Source organism: Ranitomeya variabilis, chromosome 1, assembly GCF_051348905.1.
Source record: "Ranitomeya variabilis isolate aRanVar5 chromosome 1, aRanVar5.hap1, whole genome shotgun sequence".
NCBI lineage: Eukaryota > Metazoa > Chordata > Amphibia > Anura > Dendrobatidae > Ranitomeya > Ranitomeya variabilis.
In genome coordinates this window covers 18557482-18576335 of record NC_135232.1, presented here as the reverse complement: position 1 = coordinate 18576335, position 18854 = coordinate 18557482, and the positions used below count along the sequence as shown (strand labels likewise).

General features: G+C 45.5%; 1 protein-coding gene across 3 annotated transcripts in view; it reads left to right on the top strand.

Moving 5' to 3' along the window:
• The first annotated feature begins 657 nt into the window (after positions 1–657).
• Positions 658–18854, top strand: part of CNTFR (ciliary neurotrophic factor receptor) — a 487615-nt gene continuing 469418 nt past the window's right edge. For all 3 annotated transcript variants that reach the window (XM_077281315.1, XM_077281313.1, XM_077281310.1), the window contains exon 1: positions 658–782. The gene's annotated coding sequence lies outside the window, so the exon portion shown is untranslated. The remainder of the gene's footprint in view (positions 783–18854) is intronic.

Genomic DNA, 18854 nt, shown 5'->3' with positions numbered 1-18854 from the left:
ATGTGATGCTATTATTTGGGCACTGTATAGTGGAATTATTTGGGCACTATGTGACGTTATTTGGGCTCTGTATTATTTAGGCACATTCAGTGCCAGGGGCCCTTCCTTAATGCCTGCGGCTCCTTAGCTGCTGCAGAACCTCATTTTACAGAGGAAAGGGAAGGAGAGTGGAGTGGTCTACATGAACCTATGAGGTCCCTCCCCTTGCTGCTGCAGAACCTCTTTTTGACTAAAACCTTTGTGCGGAAAAAAATTAAACACTGAACTGTGATCCTGCAGTTCTTTCAGGACTACAAGTCCCAGCAGCAGGTTGGAGAACAGTGATGTAATTCTTCAGTCTCTGACTAGTTCTTCTAAAAGAGGTTCTGCAGTTGCAGAGACAACATACATGTATGAAACACAGCCCAGCTGCTGCAGAACCTCTTGAGGGAATTGATATCAAGCAGTGACTAATATGCCCCCCTCTCCCATGGAGACTATCGCACGCCCCAGGCCCGTCGGCCGATCCCGGCTGGTGGTCTCTGCTCTGGGCCACAGGTTGCTCCGGCAGTGAGCGCTCCGGCAGTGAGCGGCGCAGTGTCCGCGGCCTCCGCCAGGGGGCGCCGCTGCTCTCCGGTCTGGCCCCGCTGCTCGGGCAGTCGCTCTGTCAGTGGCTTCCTCAGTCACATGGGTTCTGTGTGTGAGTTTAAAAGAGCCTAAACCGTGTGTCGCCGGTGCAGTGGCGGCGTCCGGGATCTATGGTGGCGGAGCGGGGCCGGAGGAGCGGAGCCCCGACACCCACTGTGAGTACCGGAGCGCGGGCTGTGGGAGGAGGACACCGGGATGCTGCGGGGAGGTGGGCATGTGGGGCGCCGCCATCCCGGCCAGTGATGCGGGGCTACGGAGAGCAGCGGAGACGAGCAGCGGAGACTGGCAACTTGGAAGGGAGTGGCCGCGGGAGCGGCTCCATGTCATTGTGCGGCTGCAGAGCACCGGCGGGCACTGCTGGGGGCCCCTGTGTGTGTGTGTGTGATGGGGGCCCCTGGCTGTGTGTGCTGGGGGCCCCTGGCTGTGTGTGTGGCGGGGGCCCCTGTGTGTGTGATGGGGGCCCCTGTGTGTGTGTGTGTGATGGGGGCCCCTGTCTGTGTGTGTGATGGGGGCCCCTGTGTGTGTGTGTGTGATGGGGGCCCCTGGCTGTGTGTGCTGGGGGCCCCTGGCTGTGTGTGTGGCGGGGGCCCCTGTGTGTGTGATGGGGGCCCCTGTCTGTGTGTGTGTGATGGGGGCCCCTGTCTGTGTGTGTGTGATGGGGGCCCCTGTCTGTGTGTGTGTGATGGGGGCCCCTGTCTGTGTGTGTGTGTGATGGGGGCCCCTGTCTGTGTGTGTGATGGGGGCCCCTGTCTGTGCCGTGATGGGGTCCTCAGTACTCAGGGACCCCTGTTCTGTACTCTTGGTCCTCTGTGTTGTGGGATCCTCTGTGCTCTGGTACCCCTGGTCTGTGGGGTCTTCTATGCTTGGGTCCTGTGCTCTGAGATCCTTGTGCTGGGGGTCCTCTGTGTTTTTGGGTCTTCTGTGCTCTTGGTCCTCTGTGCTCGGGGGGTCCTCTGCTCTGTGCTTTGCCTGCAGCCTCTGTCACATTCTGTGCTGATATTTGGATACATACTGTTCCTCCTTGTTACATTGTATCGCTCTGCTTCTCTCAGTCTCCAGTTCGGGATGTTGCTCCTGCACCCCAGGTGCTGCTGCCCTTCCTCTGATCTGTGGGGTGCTCGGGGGTCCTCTGCTCTGTGCTCGGGGGTCCTCTGCTCTGTGCTCGGGGGTCCTCTGCTCTGTGCTCGGGGGTCCTCTGCTCTGTGCTCGGGGTCCTCTGCTCTGTGCTTTGCCTGCAGTCACTGTGACATTCTGTGCTGATATTTGGGTACGTACTGTTCCTCCTTGTTACACTGTATCTCTGGGCTTCTCTCAGTCTCCTGTTTTGGGATGTTGCTCCTGCACCCCGGGTGCCGCTGCCCTTCCTCTGGTCCTCTGCTCTGTGCTGGGGGGGGGGGGTCCTCTGCTCTGTGCTGGGGGGGGGGGGGGGGTCCTCTGCTCTGTGCTGGGGGGGGGGGGGTCCTCTGCTCTGTGCTGGGGGGGGGGTCCTCTGCTCTGTGCTGGGGGGGGGGTCCTCTGCTCTGTGCTGGGGGGGGGGGGTCCTCTGCTCTGTGCTCGGGGGGGGTCCTCTGCTCTGTGCTGGGGGGGGTCCTCTGCTCTGTGCTGGGGGGGGTCTTCTGCTCTGTGCTGGGGGGGGTCCTCTGCTCTGTGCTCGGGGGGTCCTCTGCTCGGGGGGGTCCTCTGCTCTGTGCTCGGGGGGTTCCTCTGCTCTGTGCTCGGTGGGTTTCTCTGCTCTGTGCTCGGGGGGTCCTCTGCTCGGGGGGTTCCTCTGCTCGGGGGGTTCCTCTGCTCTGTGCTCGGGGGGTCATCTGCTCTGTGCTCGGAGGGTCCTCTGCTCTGTGCTGGGGGGGGGTCCTCTGCTCTGTGCTGGGGGGGGGTCCTCTGCTCTGTGCTCGGAGGGTCCTCTGCTCTGTGCTTTGCCTGCAGCCTCTGTGTCACATTCTGTGCTGATATTTGGATACATACTGTTCCTCCTTGTTACACTGTATCTCTGGGCTTCTCCCGGTCTCCTGCCCCCGGTTGCCGCTTCCTCTGCTGTGTCGCCTGCTCAGTGTTACCAGGCGGGGAGCTGGCAGCCTCCTAATTGTCAGATTTTCCTCTTTAATGGGGTCTGCTGCTATTCACTCCCTTATAAAGCGCACTTCAAAGCCGGGCTGTGTGCGTCTCGCCTGTGTGTGTGACTTCTCCCCGGGTCACAGGAAAACATTTATCGGTGTTAAGCGCCGGCTGTTTATTTACGTCGCCGCAGACCTCATTTTACACAATTTTGTATTTATTTAAATAAAAAGCAAACACTATCGCTGCTGTCGGTGAAGGGTTAAATAATCAGTCATTATTATACATGGGTTTTGGCTCTTGGAGCGTTCGCCCCTTTTTCTCTGCTGGATTCCTCCGAGCTCGGGATGTTGGGAGGAGAAGAAAAAATATTTCGGAAATTTCTATAAAAAAGAAAAAATCTTTAAAGAGAAATGTACAAATATTTAAGTTTCCAAACTCTGAAAATCCTTGGATATTGGGAATTGGGTCACACGGGGATAACTTGTTACACATGTGCTGTCCTCCTCCCTCTGTGTGACCCTTACTGCCCCCCCCATGGGTGACCCATTCTGTCCCCCCACAGTGTGACCCCCCATGCGGTCCCTTCTTGTCCCCCTCCTGTGCGGTCCATGTACTGTCCCCCCCTGTGTGGTCCCTTCTTGTCCCCCTCTGTGCAGGCACCAAACTGGACTTTGTAACCACCGGTCACTAACGAGCAGCCATGACGGTAATTGTGGCGTTAATGGACTGAACTGTCGGTCCTGCCGTGACTTTCTGGGGTCCCATTGAACGTGACTTGTGATTGGTCGTCCACAGATGTGACCATTCTGGCCCCAATGTGACTGGCGTAGTAGCGCAGATTGTAAGACATCCGTCCATTTGATCCAAGGGAGGCAAAAACCCTTCTGAGACCCGTGGTCGCCTTGTGGCTGTGACGTCATCATAACGCCATGAAGTTATATTGTATCTTCCGTCCTGACCTCAGGGACGTATATATAAATGTTACCGTGGTCCCCAATCCAATCAGTTACAATGTGACGTCATCATAACTCTATGAAGTTACATTGTATCTTCCGTCCTGACCTCGGGGACGTATATATAAATGTTACCGTGGTCCCCAATCCAATCAGTTCCAATGTGACGTCATCATAACTCCATGAAGTTATATTGTATCTTCCGTCCTGACCTCGGGGACTTATATGTAAATGTAACCGTGGTCCCTGATACAATTAGTTACAATGTGACGTCTCGTAGATCAGGGCCGATTGTTTACCGTCTCTTCGGAGCCGCTGTCAGCGCCGCCATAAATCTCCATAACATTAGCGGAAGGCTCCGGATTGTGGACCCGCTCACGTCCTCCAGGCTTCACTCCTATAACGGGGAGTCGGCAGACGCACACGACACACGTTTATATCGAAGTTATCAATGTGTCAATCACCGGAGAGGGATCACTTCTGTGAATGTATCAGCCGGGCGCGGTAGTTTAACCTGTGCTATGCTGGTTACATGGTGTCATTACATTATCTGAAGAAAGGATTGTGCAGAAAAATGTCTTCAGTACCTTGTTCCATAAAGTATAAAAGAGGAAAATAAGAGAATCGACCACCAGCGCGGTTCTGACATGACGGCCCAGTCAGTGTCATTAGCTGGTGACGCTTGTTACATTGTATCGTCTCGATTTCCTTCTTGATACAATTGTTCTCGTATTTGGACAGAGTAATAATCATTTGTTTCCTGTCTTGAACTGTTGTATCTGTTTTTCGTTTTTTTGTTTTGGTGCTGGATTTCCTCAAGTTTATTAACACTGATTGTGGTGTCACTGGGAGAGCGGAGATGTGGACATTATAGATGTGCGCTTGTCCAAGAGCAGCTCTATGGGGAGGTAAATGAATATTTACACAAACCATGCATCCTTTCCACATGACGTCTAATTGCTGCTGATGTGCAGTGCTGCGCCGTTAACCAGTGCGGGTTATTTCAGAGGAACCACTGGTGGGGAAAGGATGGATACTGATAAGAGAAGGGACGGATACTGGAGCCACTGACGGGGAAGGGATAGATACTGATAATGGAGGGACTGATGGGGGAAGAATAGAGAAGGGCCGGATACTGGAGCCACTGACGGGGAAGGGATAGATACTGATAATGGAGGGACTGATGGGGGAAGAATAGAGAAGGGATGGATACTGGAGACACTGACGGGGAAGGGACGGATACTGGAGCCACTGACAGGGAAGGGATAGATACTGATAATGGAGGGACTGATGGGGAAGAATAGAGAAGGGACGGATACTGGAGACACTGACGGGGAAGGGACGGATACTGGAGCCACTGACGGGGAAGGGATAGATGCTGATAATGGAGGGGACTGGTGGGGGAAGGATAGAGAAGGGACGGATACTGGAGACACTGACGGGGAAGGGATAGATGCTGATAATGGAGGGACTGGTGGGGGAAGGATAGAGAAGGGACGGATACTGGAGACACTGACGGGGAAGGGACAGATACTGGAGCCACTGACAGGGAAGGGATAGATACTGATAATGGAGGGCCTGGTGGGGGAAGGATAGAGAAGGGACGGATACTGGAGACACTGACGGGGAAGGGACGGGTACTGGAGCCACTGACGGGGAAGGGATAGATGCTGATAATGGAGGGACTGATGGGGGAAGGATAGAGAAGGGACGGATACTGGAGACACTGACGGGGAAGGGACGGATACTGGAGCCACTGACGGGGAAGGGATAGATGCTGATAATGGAGGGACTGGTGGGGGGAAGGATAGAGAAGGGACGGATACTGGAGACACTGACGGGGAAGGGATAGATGCTGATAATGGAGGGACTGATGGGGGAAGGATAGAGAAGGGACGGATACTGGAGACACTGACGGGAAAGGGACGGATACTGGAGCCACTGACAGGGAAGGGATAGATACTGATAATGGAGGGACTGGTGGGGGGAAGGATAGAGAAGGGACGGATACTGGAGCCACTGACAGGGAAGGGATAGATGCTGATAATGGAGGGACTGATGGGGGAAGGATAGAGAAGGGACGGATACTGGAGACACTGACGGGGAAGGGACGGATACTGGAGCCACTGACGGGGAAGGGATAGATGCTGATAATGGAGGGACTGGTGGGGGGGAAGGATAGAGAAGGGACGGATACTGGAGACACTGACGGGGAAGGGACGGGTACTGGAGCCACTGACGGGGAAGGGATAGATGCTGATAATGGAGGGACTGATGGGGGAAGGATAGAGAAGGGACGGATACTGGAGACACTGACGGGGAAGGGACGGATACTGGAGCCACTGACGGGGAAGGGATAGATGCTGATAATGGAGGGACTGGTGGGGGGAAGGATAGAGAAGGGACGGATACTGGAGACACTGACGGGGAAGGGATAGATGCTGATAATGGAGGGACTGATGGGGGAAGGATAGAGAAGGGACGGATACTGGAGACACTGACGGGAAAGGGACGGATACTGGAGCCACTGACAGGGAAGGGATAGATGCTGATAATGGAAGGATAGAGAAGGGATGGATACTGGAGACACTGGTGGGGAAGGGTACTGGAGACACTGACAGGGAAGGGATAGATACTGATAATGGAGGGACTGGTGGGGGAAGGATAGAAAAGGGACAGATACTGGAGACACTGGTGGGGAAGGGTACTGGAGACACTGGTGGAAGGATACTGGAGCCACTGACGGGGAAGGGATAGATGCTGATAATGAAGGGACTGATGGGGGAAGGATAGTGGAGACCCTGATGAAGGGAAAGATACTGGAGCTCTTGATGGGAAGGATGCTGGAGCTGCTGGTGGGGGAAGGATGCTGGTGGTGGAGGGGATGAGACTGGAGCCACCACTGGTAGTGGAGGGGAAGACTGGAGACACTGGTGGTGGAGGGGAACTTTTTGGGAGTGATAAGACTTTACTATAGAGTAGAAGAAATCTGTTTCCTCCTTTTTTGCCTGATAAAACGAGGACATTTATACAGTTTGTATCCAGTGTCTATAAATATTTTACTTTCTAAATTTCCTGAAGAATTAGGCGTAGCATGTTTAACATCTACACGTAGCGATGAGATCCAGCGCGTCACACGGCCCCTACATCTCCTCACACTGCTGTTACATGTTTCTCATGTTTCTGTCATTTTCTTGGCTCTCGACCTCTCGTCATAAACAAGATCTGATAAGTGACAGACGTTTCCTGGTAACCGCTTTGTCCGTGTCTTGGGGAGGGGAAAGTTCTGTTTGTCATGTGTCTGTTTTGGCGCTTAAGATACATAAAAATGAGAGTCAGAAAACCTCGTCAGTAACAACAATGTAAGTAAAGCCTGAGGACAGCGGCTGCCGAGGTCTGCTCCACCTGCACAGCGTTAGTGCTGCCACATAGACTTGGCCCTTAAATGGTTGATGTTAGTAATTAAGTAATTTACTGGGTAACGCCACTCACACAGGAGGTTATAATCTCCTAAATCACCTAGAAATAACATTTATCATAAGAGTTCTAACGGTATGTCAATCACTGTGTTACAGACTTCACATAATAATCCGGATGGTCAGTATTCAGTGGTCTTCTGTGTATGGACTGACAGGAGTACCTACTATAATACTGCCCCTATGTACAAGAATATAACTACTATAATACTGCTCCTATGTACAAGAATATAACTACTATAATACTGCACCTATGTACAAAAATATAACTACTATAATACTGCCCCTATGTACAAGAATATAACTACTATAATACTGCCCCTATGTACAAGAATATAACTACTATAATACTGCTCCTATGTACAAGAATATAACTACTATAATACTGCTCCTATGTACAAGAATATAACTACTATAATACTGCCCCTGTCTACAAGAATATAACTACTATAATACTGCTCCTATGTACAAGAATATAACTACTATAATACTGCCCCTATGTACAAGAATATAACTACTATAATACTGCTCCTATGTACAAGAATATAACTACTATAATACTGCTCCTATGTACAAGAATATAACTACTATAATACTCCTCCTATGTACAGGAATATAACTACTATAATACTGCTCCTATGTACAAGAATATAACTACTATAATACTGCCGCTATGTACAAGAATATAACTACTACAATACTGCTCCTATGTACAAGAATATAACTACTATAATACTCCTCCTATGTACAAGAATATAACTACTATAATACTGCTCCTATGTACAAGAATATAACTACTATAATACTGCTCCTATGTACAATATAACTACTATAATACTGCTCCTATGTACAAGAATATAACTACTATAATACTGCCCCTATGTACAAGAATATAACTACTATAATACTGCTCCTATGTACAAGAATATAACTACTATAATACTGCCCCCTATGTACAAGAATATAACTACTATAATACTGCCCCTATGTACAAGAATATAACTACTATAATACTGCCCCCAATGTACAAGAATATAACTACTATAATACTGCACCTATGTACAGGAATATAACTACTGTAATACTGCTCCTATGTACAAGAATATAACTGCTATAATACTGCCCCTATGTACAGGAATATAACTACTGTAATACTGCTCCTATGTACAAGAATATAACTGCTATAATACTGCCCCTATGTACAAGAATATAACTACTATAATACTGCTCCTATGTACAAGAATATAACTACTATAATACTGCCCCTATATACAAGAATATAACTACTATAATACTGCTCCTATGTACAAGAATATAACTACTATAATACTGCCCCCTATGTACAAGAATATATCTACTATAATACTGCTCCTATGTACAAGAATATAACTACTATAATACTGCCCCTATGTACAAGAATATAACTACTATAATACTGCCCTATATACAAGAATATAACTACTATAATACTGCCCCTATGTACAAGAATATAACTACTATAATACTTCCCCTATGTACATTTGTGGGCACTAGTCTCGTTAGGTGACCTGCACATTACTATATGCTGTGAACATCGGATGGCGCTATACTATGTCATTCTGCAGTGGAGCATTTTTTAGCCTGTAGCTGCCAGATATCGGGGTCTGTACAATGACTGATTCTTAATGGTGGGGACCCTGTAATAAATCACTGATTCTGTGTTTTGGTCTTGCACATGTTTGGGAACATCTTGGAGCACTTGCTTGGTATACAGTGTCGGTGTGATTGCGTCTCCTTAGCTGCTCATCCTCAGTCGTGACACCTGAGTTGAAATCTCCGGTGTCAGGGGAGAATGACATCTGTCCCCTCCTGCAGGAGGATTGTTGTACTACAAGTCATTGGGTATCCAGTTCGTACTGAAGACCTCCGCCGTGGTCGAGCCCCCTCTATGAAATGCTCTGGAGTCCTGCTTAGTGGACAATCCCTTTAAGGCTCGTGATCTTCTGGACCCTGGCTCTCTTCCAGCCTTGGCGTCACACAGTTATGTGACTTATATTTGGAGGTCGGGGGGTTTCTGTCTCTCGGCCCCTCTGTTCTTTGCTTTTGTGAAGCCCCAGAGGTGGCCAGCAGTGGAGGAGAATTGGCTTTTGTGGTGTGCGGTGTAAGGCACCACAGGAGGTCGGTCATCATGCACAAACCTCCCACGTGGAGATCTTTGTTGCTGGTGGGTCTAAGAAGTGGACGTTGCATTTACTTATAATTCAGGGAAACCCACCCACACATCTGCTGCAGCCCCCCGGTGCGATGGATCGAGCTCCTGCAAGTGGAATTATAAATCAGCAATGACGGCGAAACACAGTAACGACATTCATCCCGGCCAAGCCTGAAAAGCTCAGCGTGTGCAGACCTGGACCACGGGCGCGGAGATGCCTGGTGTCATGTAGGCACGTGGTCACCACCGCAGCAGATCCGGCCCCGGGGGCCATCGGTCGGACATCCCCAGTGCACAATACGAGCAGTCATAGACCCCGGCCCCCACTCCCCTCGTAACCATCTGAGTAGAACGCTGCTCGGAGTGTTTACACGTCTATAATTGGGCTCCATGTTGGTCCAGGTGTGTTACGTGAGTGATTTATAAGGGTCCGTGTTACACTGAGGTCAGCCATACCTGTTTTATGTCAGCCTCTAATCCCACCAGGCTCACGGCTCATAAAGCCGGGATGTGGAGCCGCGGAGCAGGGCTGTGATATGTGACCGTCTGGTTGTATTCATCTGCTGTCCGTCACGTATGTAGTGCTCACATGCTCCATAGTGCTGCACGAGAGCTCCATGTAATCCCCCATCTGTGGTCAGACACCGCGACGCCATGTTATAGGAATCAGGTCACTTCTTACTATGTGGACACTAAGGGGGACTTAAAAGACCCTCGCCCCCATCCACACCCCAGAGACATCATGGCTGATCCATCTTCTCATTGCTGCCATGTTCAGACTCCATCAAGGGCTGAAGACTCAAGGATGGGGTGACACTTTATTGCCCCCACGTTCTTATTTATTTGGCGACTTTGTCCATGGCACGGGTCACACAGCTAACGTTCGTTAGGTGCTGTTTCTAAACTGCCATGTTGTGTAGATGAGTGAGGCCATATTGTGTCCCGTAGAGAACTACGACAAGGAAGGTGCTAAACGTCTGACCCAGTCACATATTTGTGATTTGCTCATCATGGTCCCGCAGGGATTGTGATGGGATCTCATCCACCTCAACATATTGGTCTGTGGACATGCGACCCATCTAATAAACTTCATAGCTATGCTGTGACCCAGCCTCATGTATGAGATCATGGGGCGAGTGTGAGTGTCACACCGAGAGAGCACGGCCCGTCCATGTGTCATGGCCAAAATCACCATGTACCTCCAGCCTAATGTGAGATCATGGGGCAAGAACAAGAGAGCACAACCCGTCCATGTGTCATGGCCAAAATCACCATGTACCTTCAGCCTAATATATGAGATCATGGGTGAAGAACAAGAGCGTGACCTGTCCACGTGTCATGGCCAAAATCACCATGTACCTCCAGCCTAATGTGAGATCATGGGGCAAGAACAAGAGAGCACAACCCGTCCATGTGTCATGGCCAAAATCACCATGTACCTTCAGCCTAATATATGAGATCATGGGTGAAGAACAAGAGCGTGACCTGTCCACGTGTCATGGCCAAAATCACCATGTACCTCCAGCCTAATGTGAGATCATGGGGCAAGAACAAGAGAGCACAACCCGTCCATGTGTCATGGCCAAAATCACCATGTACCTTCAGCCTAATATGAGATCATGGGTGAAGAACAAGAGCGTGACCTGTCCACGTGTCATGGCCAAAATCACCATGTACCTCCAGCCTAATGTGAGATCATGGGGCAAGAACAAGAGAGCACAACCCGTCCATGTGTCATGGCCAAAATCACCATGTACCTTCAGCCTAATATGAGATCATGGGTGAAGAACAAGAGCGTGACCTGTCCACGTGTCATGGCCAAAATCACCATGTACCTCCAGCCTAATGTGAGATCATGGGGCAAGAACAAGAGAGCGTGGCCCATCCACATGTCATGGCAAAGTCACCATGTACCTTCAGCTTACTATAGGAGACCATAGGGTGAAGAATGAGAGCATGACCCGTCCATGTGTCTTGGCCAAAGCCCCCAAGTACCTCCAGCCTAATATATGCAATCATGGACTGAATGTCACACCAATAGCCGCCCTTGTGTGATGACCAAAGCCACCATGTAACTCCAGCCTAACAGATAAGGTCACAGGGTACCATGGGGGTGGGGGGGTAAGAGTGCGATTGTCCCCATCCCCCAGACATAGGCACCAGGGGAGCTCTCCACCTCCATGTGTGCAGATTCCTCATCTCGGCCGGCCGCGGCTTCTGCTGGGTGGATCGTGTCCTACGGTGACACTATGGGGGACGTTCATTCCGATCTCCAGGCTTTCTGCAGATGTGGATCCTGATAAATCAGCCGCGATTGCTCTGTTGTGACAAGCGTCATATATTTTTCTGACTTTTTTTGTGATTTATTCTTCACGTGCGGGGAAACTTTACAAGCTCATGGTGATCATAAAAGAAAAAGTAAAAAGTTTTTGCTTTTACTGCAAACTCCATAAAGGCTTTTATTATAATCACAGGAGACTTTGTGGGATTTTATCTTTTTTTTTTTTTTTTTCCTATAAATAATTATCTTCGCGAACTTATCGTGGCCAAAGACGAGCAGCGATAAAGTCTTGACGAAAAGTTTTTACGGTATTTTATTTTGTTCTGCTTTTTGCTTCTCCTAGTCTCTAATTCACAGAAGCTTTTCTAAGTACAACCACTTTATTTTTGTACAACGAATGTTTTATTAAATCAGCTCATTAATTAGACGATTAAGGTTTGTTTATTACTTTAATTACTATGTAACTTTTTGTCGTCCGCTCTTCCCCCAGATTTTGATATTATTTACGTTTTCCTTTTTTTTTTTCCTTTTTAATACATTTAGTTTATTGATCGCATTATATTTCTAGCTTTTTTATTATTTCTATATTTGTTCACGAATTGCTTTATAACTAATTTACGATGTTTTAGTACTTTTTTTCCATATATATATATATATTTTTTTTTTTGTACGCCACTCTAGAAACTAATAAACTTCTCTTAATGTTCTCATGTGAACCTTCCCTTGACTACAGGACGTTGTGTAATAATGAAGATCCATGACTGCGGGGATTACAAGGCCCGTAAAGCAGCGTGCGTCTGTTGTCAGATCCTCGGGGCGACACCGGAGAATTATAGAATTCCAGCTATTCCGCTACGGCGCTCAATCATAACTTTATATTAGGAAGTTGATCTTTACGCCCCTGGACGCCGAGCTTCAATATAATATATGATTCGCTCTCACCATGACCGGTGATATTCCGTGCAAAATCATTTTCTTTTTATCACTTTTTTTGTTTTTTACAAATTGTGTTATAAATCAGGATCAGAAGCGCAGACCCTAATTTATCAATTTTAATAATTTTTTTTTTTATTATTTTTTTTTAAAGTCCCTTTTTGAGCCCGATTTCATTGATACATTTGCGCCTTTGTCTTATCTAGTTTTTAGGGCCCAATTCATAACTTTAGTTTTTGGGGGGTGTGTGTGTTTTTTTTTTTTTTTTTTTGTCATTTTTCTTTCCTTGTGGATTGAGTTTTGGTTTTTCTCTTTAACCTCATTTGCACTTTTGTGGGTTTTTTGTTTTTATTTTAATTTTTTTTTTATTTTATTTGTAACAAAATAACTGACATGTGTAAAAATCCCTGGACAATGAAGTATGTTTGCAGCAAGTTTTGCAACCTTAAAAAAAACAAAAAACAAACAAAAAAAAACTTCAATATAGACAAATCAGCCACGAACACTTGGAAGCTCAAAACTGCTCACAAAGATGAACATTAAAAAAAGGCAAAAACTGGGAAAAAAAGCAAAGGTACAAATGCAATGAATTATTTTGTAAAATTAAATTACCAAGAAATGCAAAAATAAAAATCAAATTGTAAATCTAATTTCCCATAAATCATCATCCAGTACTGTATCAGCAGGATGGCGAGTGACCTGAGCGGTCACATGACTGGACTAGCCAATCACAAGCCACTGCAGGGGTGTCAGCCATAGTCATGTCACAACATAGGACTGACATGCCAAGGTGAGGAGACTTTTAAGCCTTGCAAAGCTCATCTTTGATGCCTTCCTCTGATAACACTGGAGTGTGAACAGGGATGAGAGGGCAATGGCAGTGAGGGAGCAGTGACCGATTCTCAGGGTGAGTGTGTAGAGAAGTTTATCATTTTAACATTAAACATAGGGAAATTTCTAATTTTTTTTATGCCTGAATATAAATTTTTTTTTTTTATGTGGGCTGTAGGGTCCATAAACCAAACTTCGAACTCTGAATCCTCTATTTTTCCAGACTTTGACCCTTTCATAAATTCATTCTCATTTGTACTTTTTTTTTTTGTTTGTTTGTTTTGTTTTTAACTTGTGCCTTATTCTTCTAATTTGCAGTTTGTTTGTTTTGTTTTTTTAAAATCTATTTTATGTGTTTTTTTTGTTTTTTTTTTTTATATATATACACCATTTTGGGTGGAGTTTGCAGATGATTTTTGTCTGATTCATTGTTATGTTTTATTTTTTATTTTGCAATAAAACTCAATTTTCCCCCGGGAAGTAATTTTACGTATGTCTGAAATTTTTGTGCACATTTTGTGACACTTTAGTGGAACACTTGACTTTGTGCTGCCAAAAAAAGTAAAAAAATAAATATCAATTTTGAAAACAAATTCATGGACAGTGTTCCCCATTTTTTTTTATTATTAACTTTTTTTGCACCAATTTGTAAAAAAAAATAATAATAACAAAAACAAGACAAAAGGGGAAAAAGTGACGACTTAAAAAAAAAAAAAATACATAAAATAAATAAAGCCAAAATGCAAATGATGAATCTGCCCAATATTTCTAAGGTTTTCTAAAACTTTCAGTAAATCTGCAACAAGAGAAAGAAATAAGGAATGAATTGTACAATGTTCACTTAATGACCACGTGGAATAAATTTCTTTCCCCTGATCCAGGACTTTAACCCCACAACATTGTCCATTTACAGCGCAGGATTAAAGTTCATGCCATGTTTTCCTAGGGAGACAGAAACGGTTAATTACGGCTTCTGTCTTCTTATTTTATAGCCATGTAACCTTCAGTGAGCGCTATGCAGGAAATGTCAGCTCTGCCGATGCGTCTGTACAATCCGGACATAACATGGATCTCAGCCCGGCACAAAGAGCGGCTGGGCCCCAGCTGATCCGGAGTGGCTCTGCTCTGCATTGACTTCTGTCACTGTAGTATCTTTTTTTTCTTCTCCTGTAACTGGGGCTCCTATGGCTGCCTCAGTTACAGTGGGGGAAAAAAATGAGTAATATATAAAAAAAAAATGTTCCCCAGAGATCTCTGCTCTCTCAGGAGGACAAATTACCATATGTAAAACCTAAAAAAAATTCTAACCATATAAAACATCTGGAAAAAAGTCTCCATCTATAGAAAAAAAACACTTTCTTTTCATATAAAACGCATTTTATCACATGTATCACAAAGAAAAATTAAAGTCTGCAATTCAGTTCTTCTATGACAGGAGCAACCTGGAAAATAAATAATTTGCTGTGAAATATGAGCAGAATAAAATATATATATAAAAAAAAAAAAAAATACTAAAGTGTGTGTGTGTATAGTATATATATAATTTTTTTTTTTTTTTCTGAAAAATTAAATTAAAGATACACTGTAATGTATGTCTATTTTTTTTTCTACATAAAATAATAGAACCACATAAAATGGGGGGGGAAAAAAAAATATATATATGTGTGTTTGTCCGTTCGTTATTGTGCCTTTGGGCCTGGTCACTAAGAGGTTAATGACACATTGTAAGAGATTCCATAGCTCTGAATCTTAGAGAATCCCATTGATAATTAATATGACGGACGGCAGAGCACGGCCCTACAGGTCGTTGCTCCCAGAGTGATCTGTTCCTTATTATTTCGGGACATTTTGCAGGAAAACTTTCCGGTCCTCCTATTAATTCAGAAATAGAATTTCAGTCGGAATCTTCATTCAATCAACTGTTTCCTTTTCTTCCCTTATATTTTTTTTCTTTTTTTTTTTAATGGCCTTGTAAAATCTGCTGCCGACCGCATTAACCCTTGTCGCACCTCGTCTGCGGTCATCCCTTATAGGCCTGCGAGGACTTTACGAGGGTCGTCTCGCACGCGGCCGTATAACGGCTATTTTCACACTTTGGCTGTTTTTATGTAATCCTGTTTATTTGGAATACATTAGGATGGATCTCGGTAATGGCAGACATCCCTCTGAGGTGTAATTACAGGGTTTACGGGCTGGTTTTATATAGATATGATACCATCTTGGCTTTATGGGCTCCAGCCCTGGCGGTCCCTGGCCACTTACAGGCCTCGGAGAAATGAATAAACTCCATCATATCCCTAATCTGGAGGATTGTAAAGCCGGGAGACGTCTTGTTTGGGCATCTGCACCAGATGTGTGTGCAGTTCCTCGTAAAACTCTTTGTTTAAGGAGTTATCAGCTCCGACTGTCAATCATCCTCCCCAGCGTCTGGTGGATTTGCCTTTCCTCTTCCCTTCGTGTGACAGATTATGAAAACTCCTCGATGAGAAGTCATAATAAGGCTTTGTTCTTAGACTCAACCCTGAATAGAAATATTTGGGAACCGTAAATAGATATCGACCTAAGACGCCGGCACACAAACATCCTCATGTGTCGGAGGAAAGTCATGCCCCAAAAAACTGGAAAATGAAAGTTTCATGAGACTGTGAAGGTCCAGTAAAAAAAACGCTCAAGAACTTCTTTCTCCTTCTCCCAACCTTCATGATAAATTCTAGGGATTGAAGCCAAGATGTGGTCTTGAATTATTATAAAAGTAGTTGTACGTATTGGACAAGTCCTATTCTTGACAATAACCATGGCCTCCTCTCTAGTGATCAGTTGTAATCTTTGGGTAGACCAGGCAGTAAGTGCTCAATTTCTCAGCAACTCCCCCACAGGGTAAATGAAGTATTACAGTGTATAGTCATGTTAATGGGCTGGGCAGGTCCTCCAGAGCGAGAGAAGATGTTTAAAACTGTTCGCCAATAAATGAGGATTCTGAACAGAGAACCCCTACCCCCCTCTCAACCCAGAATAGGATCCATGAAAATCGGTTTTTATAAGGTAGCCAAAAGGTTTTAAAATACAGATGGAGCAAGTGCCATCATTATATTCAGTGCACCCCTTTATTCCACCCGAGTAGTACGCAACATCTGTGCTTGTATCACGTTTCCATGTGACATCTGTGGACACTCATGGGTTGAGATTTCCAACAATGTCCTCTTCTCGTACTTCTTCTCACCCATAGTCTCCATCGGAGCGTCAAAGACGTAGCTTCATCGTGAGCACTGGCAATGACCATATGATTGACAGGAAACACCGAGCAGTATAGTGGGAGGTTGAGAACTTTTGTAAGGCTCTACGTCCACTTGATTTGGAAACAAGTTGGATCTCCAGCTTTTTACTTTTCATCTCACTGATGTTTCATTGTATCGCGTCTTTTTGATATTAGCTAGACTTGAGTATGTCTTGGTTTTTTTTGTTTTTTTCTCTGACATTGGTACATGGAGACGTTGGGACTGGAAATGTTTCACCTTTAAGTTCACAATATTTGTGATTGTTGCTGGTTTTCCTCTTCTACTCATTTCAAGCTGAATCTTCTCATCCTACGTCATCGATGCAATTGTCAATGTGGTTACATGGAAATTATCCATTTGATTGACTGAAGACACAATGTGGGAAAAGGAAAGATTGTGTTTGATTATTGGTCAGTTCTTGTGTAGATTGGGGTCACTATTGGGAATAAAATACAATTTAAATTTGATTTGGAAGATCGTTGCCTGTTGGTTGAAAAAAAACAAACAAAAAAAACACTGTCTGGTCTTGAAACTTACAATCTAAGTAGATGAGTTCTGAATTCTGAGATGTAGGAACCACTATAAAAGAACGGTCATATATAGAATTGGATGGATGAACCTGATCTGCTGGTGGGGAAATATGATGGGTTCACGTGACCTTTAGGGCCAATAACATGGTATCCATTATCAGTGACATTGACTATTGTCTCTAGGCAGTCTGTCCTCTGTGTTGTTTGGTCTTAAACGCATTAATACTGGTCAATCTTTTGTCCAACTTTGCATCCATGGTGGTACCTCCAAAGTAAGGCTAGATTGTGATCCTATAATTCTTCAATAGTTGATGGCACCTCAAAGTAGACCGGATTTGAAAATGACGTGACACTGTTACTATCTTCCCATTTTTAACTCCATCTGTTGACCATTAATGGGAACACTGATTTCTACAATGTAACGGATCCCATACTTCTGGAAACCTTTTCAGTCCAGCAGATATTACTTGTGTGCAATTCAGTGCGTACGCAGATCAGTATCAGGCGTCAGGCACTTTCTGCAACCTGACCCGGCTGCACAGTGAATGTACGTACATTGTTCCCGACGAGTGCAGGTGCCGGACTGCGCTGATTACGAAACCTTCTGGTTGGCGTTGTTCTCGGAGCGAGGGATGGACTGCATATCTGTGTGTTGAGGCAGGGCTTCTTGGAAGCGATTGTTGTGTGATGTCATCGAGTAAACGCGCGTACAGTTGAATGGCCCGGGCTTGTGTATCTGTATGGGGACACTTCCTGTAATGATCGAGGCCGTTCCATGCCTGGTGTCTCTGCAGACTCTTCACTCCAGCTGTTGTGTTATACAGGTCATAGACCCCTAACAATCTGCTGTTTAACTCTACTGTCTCCAGGTGGTTGTCTACAATCTCTGCTGGCCCGAGACTGCAAATAACGAAAGTATCCAGATAGTCTCTCGAAGATGGAAACATCTGGGCCAAGTGGGAAATTTTATAGAGCTTACTCTCCGAGTCTTCGTCAATATCATGTTCTTCATTGTGAATCTTAATAGTTCTATTTAGATCAATTGGATCACATAATGGAGATTTCTACCGGACTCTGACTTGTTTACACATCATGTACACATGGCAGATCATAGCATTAGTGGAAGAGATGGTTTATGACTTGGAACTCCAACCAATAACCAAAACTGGAGCCATGGTGCTAAGTAAAGCCCTAGATACTACGTAGAGATACTGCAAAATGGAAATGTCCATAAAATCTACCATAAAATGGAGTTTTGAGTGCTTGACTATGTATCCCTTAGCCGTAGATATCCAGGAGGACCTCCAGCCGATGTTTGGTGACCTCCACAATTCCACCAAGTGTAATGTTATGTAAATATTAGTTTTTGTTAATGTTATCAAAGTTTTTTTTGTTTGTTTTTTGGTATGACCCTTTAAATTTTTCAGAAGTTCTGCATCAGTTTTCCCGTGGATCATCATTTATTTGTTCTGAAGCTTGATGTGTCCCGCACCTCCCACACTTCACCTCTTTTACTCTATCGACATCTTCTCTGTTCTGGATCCCAATTCTGGTGAAGCCTCTCATTTTGTCTTTGCTCATTAATGTTGGTTACGCTCTTGCATGGGCAACACTTTATATCATTTCTCTTGGAATTAAGTCATGATTTCGACAATTAGTCATCACCAAACTCAAAGGGCCAGATTCATGATTTCATTTG